A 7,649-nucleotide genomic window follows, 5' to 3' on the forward strand; every position below is an offset into this window, starting at 1 on the left:
TTCCCTTGTTTCACTTTCTTCGATCGGAAAAAATGAAACCAATCCAAGAAATTCGCTTTGCAAGCTTCCTCAAACTTCTCCTCTTTTCCCACCCAAACGGCTACCTCCGACCACACCCTCTTGGCCACCCCACAAGAAAAGAAGAAATGCTTCAAATTCTCCTCACAATTGCCACAAAGAATACAATTTAAGCTATCCGCAGGAATAGCCATACCTCTTCTTAACAGAAGATCAATAGTAGGAAGTCTATAACGGAAAAGTCTCCATCCAAACGCCTTCACTTTAAAAGGAACCTCCGATTTCCAAAGAAATTCAAACGCCTCATGATATTTGACATGAGGACCATGAGGTGTCAGATCCCGCAAAAAGAAATCGTAACACGAAGCTACCGAAAAGCTCGAAACCGGATCCGTCTTTCTCGACCACACAACCGAATCCCTACCTTCCTTCAAACCCCCGAATTGCTCCAACCGACCCTTTAGAACTCCCAACATGCTCTAGGTGCCTTCATCCCCCGTCAACCCTTCATTCACGCCTAAATCCCCCCACCTCCATTTACCCTCCTCCCAACCTCTCATGCCCTCTACGGAGACCTTTTCAAGCACGACTTATCGAAGATGACCGAAAATTCCTCTCTAAGGGGTCTCCCAACCAACCAAGAAGCTTCCTAAAACGGAGTGGAAAACCCGTTTTGCACACTAAATCTACAATTGTCAACAATTGGATCGTTAAAGGAAAAGGTACCAACCTTTAACAAATCCTTCCACCAAAGGGAACAAGAAGGAGAAACTTTACTACCTCTCCCGTCACCAAAAATATTAGAGGTTAAGTCGCCGTACCTAGATTTCAAGACATTATACCATAAAGAATTGCTCCCTTCAAGAATTCTCCATCTCCATTTACAAAGGAGAGCCAAATTGAACAAATTTATGTTTTTCACACCTAACCCTCCCTCTTCAAAAGGCAAATTAACATCGCTCCACCTCACCCAATGAATTTTCCTCTTTTCCTCCACACCCCCCCCCCCCCCAAAGAAATTTATTTTGGATGCTAGTAAATTTCTTCACCACATAAGTCGGAATTTTGTAGAAAGACATCGTGAATATAGCTAAGGAGCTAATCACGGATTTCAAGAGAGTAATTCTTTCACCTAAGTTCAAGAAACGATTTGTCCAACCTTCCAATCTTTTCTTCATTTTTACCACAAGAGGATTCCAAGTAGATTCCTTCCTCGGATTATAACCAACCGGAATACCAAGAAAATAAAAATTACTCTCCTCTCTCTTGCAAGAAAGAAAGTGAGACACGGCATCCAAAAAGTGAATGTTAGAATTAATCCCAATTAATTTACTCTTATGGAAATTAATACCTAACCCCGAAACAATTTCGAAAGCCCTAAGAACCGCTTTAATAGCACGAACATGTTTCCAATTCCCCTCTCCCACAATCAACGTTTCATCCGCAAATTGGAGGATGTCAACACTACAAGAATCACTTAAAGAGACCTTTTGGAATTCTCCCACATGGATTGATTGTTTCACAAGACCCGTTAAACCTTTCGCCACTATCACAAAAAGAAAAGGAGAAAGAGGGTCTCCTTGCCTCAATCCCTTATTGTCATACCCCAAAATTTGCCCTCCGCATTTCATCCTCAATAATTCAAGGTTCAAGGGACTATTCAAAGCAGCATTCTCCTATAAATTGGAATAGAGGTATGGATAACAGGTATTTTGGGACCCAAGCGCTTGAGCACAATTAACACAAGGGTTTTATCATTTTTGGAGGTATTTCAGGGTTTTACTAACATTTTGATTATTATTTATTTTAACATGACTAACTATTTGTATTTAACATTGTTAATTGTTGTTAATATTAGGATTTTTTTTAACTAGCTTTTATTAATATTATTATTATTTTTATTAGGTTTTTATTTTTAGGTTTTATTAATTATCATTAGTTTATATTATTATTATTATCATTATTAGTAATTAACATTAGTTAGTATTATTAGTAAATATTATTATTACTAATTATTATTATTATAGGATTATCTCTAGGATTAATAGGTTTAGTCTTGGTAAGGCCCATTAGGTTAAGAAAACAAAAACTAACTAAAATATAGGAATATAAAAAAGGAGAGAGGATGCTGTAAGGAGGGGGATTGGCCGCGGCAGGGGGCGAATTTTTTACATTAAGACCTTGTGAAAAGTCTGTAAAAAACCGTAAACAGAAGGGGAGATGGGGATGAAGCATTGACTCGATTGAGACCACACAAGGCATATAAACAGGTTCACCGAAGGACTCTGAATGTGTTGCCATAATCCCCGTCGTCCAGAACACCTGGAATCGCGTTCACCGTTGCCTCGGTTTAGACTTTTTTTTGCTATTTCAATTGTTACAATTTAAGCATTATGAATATGATTTGATACCGGATTTTAGTTCACAGGGACGTGTAGATTGTTTCCGGACACTTTAATTTGATTTTAAGTGCAGCTTCTGAAGAACACCATTGTTAGGGATTAAAAGCTCTAAATTGGGATTTTTCCATAGAGGTGAAATTAGCCCGAATTAATGGTACCATCGTGTTCGGATGATAATTTACAATCGATTCATGTCTTTGGAATGTATTTATTTGTTGTCTTTTGTGAGATTCAAAATTACAGGGGTTATGGCAACATACATAAACCGTTGCCAAAGGTCTTCTATTTTTCAGAAAAAAACATGAAGGAGATGATACTGTGCGTGCTGATTTTTTTAAAAAACAGCATTCACGTCGTTTGAACGTTTATGTGCGATGTGGTTCTATTTGTTAACACCAAGTGAACGTGGAGTGGATGGTAAAGGCATATGTTTATCACAGTCCAAACGGGGGTTCGATCCCCGCAGGCAACATGTTATTTTTCTTTATTTTGCATTAACAAAGTCTGCAGATCCTAGGCGTATCATTCACCTGAAGACCACCGTACAACCTCCACCAGTAGCCTTTAGATCCAGTGGGAGATCCAACGCTCAAGAGGTTCACCTCTACCATGGACAAGAGGTTCACCTCTACCATGGACTTTCACAGGGCTGTTACACTGGATGATAGCCAGGTTTTCTATATTATTTTTTTTTTATTCTATTATTTATTTATTTAGATTAGATATTAAGTAATTGTAATTATTTAGTTATTTTATTTAATTAGGATTAAAAATTAAATTAGGATTAGGTTAATGACTAGGGTAGGATTTTTCTCGATTATTTCGATTATGTCGATTTAATTTATTTAATTATTTTTAACCATTATAAATCACAAAAATCCCTATAAAGGTGTAAGTATTAGGGTTCGCCCAATCCCATTGGCCACTTGGCCGAAATATTAGGATTTAATTTATTATTCGTTCCGACTAAATCTATTGGTCGCGATGGTTAATAATCGATTAATTTAATTAATCAAATCCTATAAATTAAAATAATAATTATTTTGCTAAATGGTTTTAACCATCTTATTGGTTATGATGATTAGCATATTTCCCCTTATCAACTCGTTATTATTTGTAATCGAATCTATCGATTATGAGGGGTAACGATAAATTAATAAATTAATAATTAAAATACTTTAATTTGCTAAAAGTGATAATCGAATCAATCGATTAGAATTGCCAGCAATCCCTTACTAATCTGTTAACCATGGTGATCGAATCTATTGATCATTGCGGTTAATAGTGCCATATCAAATCAGGGTTGTACGCCCAAAACACTTAAAATACATCAAATCACAAACCACGGATTTTCATCTCTTCAATTCTGCGATGTTCAAACTACGATAAGGTAATTCAAAATACCTTCGAACTTCGCATTTCAAAAACAATTTCAAATCAACTTCAAACCATTCAAATCAAACTCTAAGGGCGTACAACCCTTCCCCGAACTACGTTGACTCTGATCCTCCCTAAGGAGGTACGTAGGCACTTGGCAACAAGGCGAGTCCCCCTCCCTAAAATCTCAATTTTTCCCCTATTCAATTCTTTAGCTATTAAACCTGAATATTTTTGCCATACCCCTTATCTTTGCAATGTTAACCTTTAGGAAAGGGGTGAGGGTGCCTAACACCTTCCCTCGACCTGAATATAGTATCTTACCCTGATCTCTATACTGCGTAGGGTTTCCTATTTGCCCTTTAGAATAGGTGGCGACTCTAAGTTATAATTTTTAGGCAGGTTGCTACAGCTGGCGACTCTGCTGGGGACACACTTAATGGTGAATTACTATGCTCCTAAGGCTTAAGAGGGTTTAGGTTTAGGTTTGTGGCAAACGGTTTAGGTTTTTTGGCGAAATTTTTAGGGTTTGGCAAATACGCCAAAAGTTAGGGTTTATTTATTTTTGTAAATATCTATTTTTATTTTTTGTTATTCATTTATTTGTGAATATATATTTTTAAATATTTGCTGCTTTAATACATTGTCTAAATTATAAGCGGCTGGATTTCGAGGTTAGTTTTTAAATATTTAAATTTAAATTTATTTATTTATTTACTTATTCTAAGGTTCATTTATTTATAGAAATTTAATTGAAATATTTATTTAAATGAATACTTTTATTTCTATTGCATCTGTTGGGTATATTATATTGTCTTTAAAACCTAAGTGTGGGAGTTAACTTTGAGACCAAAAGGGGACATGAATCGCCTTACGAGTCTCACTGATAACTCCACTCGGAGTGGGTTAGGTATTTGGAAAGGTCCGAAACGAAGCTTGACTTTGTGGAGGGCTGGACTGGATACTTAGCTGATCTCTCCGGGAACCTACCCCAAAAATTCGAACCTCATGGATAAAATGAGTTGTTCTAAAATCCGAAGAGACAAAAAGTCTCGGAGGCTACGAACGACCCCATGAGACCTTCTAGAACACTCCAAAAAAAAGGGGTAGGCTCCCTAGAGCCGCTACGTCGAACCTATGAACCTAGGACTTTTGTGCTGCTGTGCTCTTTATGTGTTTGCAATTTATATACTTCGAATATCTATCCGTTCAATTTTGCAGGTATCCCTACGTGGTCCCTAGCCTGTAGGGACTCAAATTTCTAAAGATCATGTCTTTCCCACGAAGGACATCACCATCTATGCATCCCTTAGCCTGTAGGGATTCTATTTTTATATCCTCGTATTCTTGCAAATACGTGTCCTTCCCACGAAGGACATCTTCGCTTACGCACGTCGATTGGCTTCTCGATAGTGTTGCACCCCAAAATTTGCCCTCTTATCTGTGCCATAAGTTATGAGGGACGTTTATTTCGTCGTTCGAAAATCAAAGAAAAATTAAAAGACTCTTATTGTTTCAAGGCAGTTCGGTTCATCTGAGGATTTTCTCGACGCTCGTGGATCAGGCCATTTTTTTTTAGAATGGGTTAAGATCTTTTATTCATCCGTGCACATGGGCAAAAGGTTTATTCTATTGGTTTGTGTGCGTATCAAGAGCTCATCATTGTATTATCCATCAAATTAAGGTCTTGAGTATATTCTCCAATCGGATGAGGCTTAGAGTGCAAAGATTATAGCTTGGTGATGGAGTCGCTTGTCTTTGGATGCATTTGAGCTAAAGTTTTATATGATAAGTTGGCTTCAAGAAGAAGTTGGTTCGAATTTAAGGATCGTTTATGCAAGAGTAAAGGTTTATTCACGATTTCAATCATCTTTAAGGATCCTTTAAACATGAAATTAAAAAAAGAGTGATGGCAAGAGTTTTCAAGTATTTTCATACAAGATCCATCATTCAAAATTGTCAAGAGCTTATTCAAGATGCACGTTATTCCTCGTTCAAAATTCATTAGAAGAAAAGTATCATGTTACAAGAAAATTCTATAGTCCATTACACATATTCAATCCATGTTACATTACAAAATAAATTCTATACAAGACCATTCAACACAAAAAAACCAGTGTTATCATTCATTACAAAAATTCAAAAGCTGAACCATGAGTCTTCAGCTAGCAGACCAAAGAACCAGTTCAATAACCGACAAGAGAAAACGGCATCGGTTCAGAAAATGAAAGAGAAATCGGTTCACACTTGCAGCACAAGAGAACCTATTCGAAAATTGTACAAAAAAAGCCTTGTCACCAGCTTTATCCTACGATGAACCGACCCTGCATCGAGAAACGGGATACTCAGTATAACAGAAAAAAGATCAAAAAGAGACAGAGGAGATAACCGAACACGTAACGAACTCTAATGGAATCGTAACAAACTTCCTCTGAACCTTCCATCGCTCTCATCCTCTCTTCTCCAACCTTCATCTCATCTTCCACAGAATCTTGAATCTTCATCAATTCCATTCACCTCTTCAATCTTCCCTCTCGGAACCGTGTTCATCATCTTCAATTTACCTCCTCCAATCAATCTTCACCTTCCACAAAATCCTGCAAGAAAAACCAGAAAAATATTCATCTGTAACAAACTTCAAACTCCTCATCATCTTCATTCATCCACCACCTCCGAATTCATCATCATAATCATCCTTGGATTTCCAAACCTGCAAAGAGATTCACAAAATTAGTTCAATCTTCAATCAGAAAATCACATAGAAAACTCTCAATCAATCAACGATTCAACAACTACGCTCATTCATCAATCATCACCGCGGAGGAACCATCTTCAATCATCACACAATCACATCGCTCCAACAACACCTTCGCGAGCAACTTCGTTCAACCTTCTTCATCGTCATCCACATTCGGTCTTCTTCTTTATCTCTTCTTCACCATCATCAAGTCAAGAATGCACAGAAAATCTTGCGTCATCATCAATCTTCACAGCCTCAATCACCGATCCGCATCTGTGTTTTTCTTCGACAAACCTCCATCGCGACTTGTATCTTCATCTCAGAACTTCAACAACAACAGTACAGGCACAGAAAACGTGACCGCAAAACTCCTTCGTTCAACCGTCCATCGACTTCGTCTAGCCTTCGCAACGACAACCTCACCATCGCACATCATCATCGCCGATCTTCAATGGAGAACCTTCGACTTCGCATCGGCATTGATTCAATAGCATCATCACTGCGTTGGTTTCGTATCCACAACGACTTTCAGCGCAAATGAAGAGAAGAGTAAGAGTTACGACGTCGCTCCAGTTTGGTTCACGTCGGTGGACATACGACCTTCGTCGGAGAGGGAGATTCCGCCGATGCCATCGTGTTGGTGAAGGAGGCGCCGTCGAGAGTTTATGATGAAGAAGAAGTTCTGAGAGAGAACTCCAGGAGTCACACATTCACGTAACCCTATCTCCTTTTGATTAATGTCATTTTTTAATTGAGTTTAGTGAGGTTTAATTGGAATTAGGTGTTAGGATGTGATTGGTAATTAGAGAAAATCTGATTGGTTAATTGTGTTTAATTGGAATAAAATCTGATATATTAGTTGATTTAGATCAAGTTTGAAACAAAAAATGTGGATTTGTTTGAGCTTACTGCATTACTGTTGTTATCCGTTTTCACCATGAGCCCAATGCCATCACTATTTTTGGCAAAAAGATCTGTAACAAAAAAAGACATTCTCTTGGGCCTTCAGCAAGATTCCTGTGTACACCCCATCCGAGCCCATCACACCATGTTTTTTTGGCCAAAAATCTGAAACAAAAATGGCTCTGGGCCTCCTGATTGGGCTCCCAGCG

This window comes from Vicia villosa, linkage group LG4 (genome assembly GCF_029867415.1).
Source record: "Vicia villosa cultivar HV-30 ecotype Madison, WI linkage group LG4, Vvil1.0, whole genome shotgun sequence".
Taxonomy (NCBI): domain Eukaryota; kingdom Viridiplantae; phylum Streptophyta; class Magnoliopsida; order Fabales; family Fabaceae; genus Vicia; species Vicia villosa.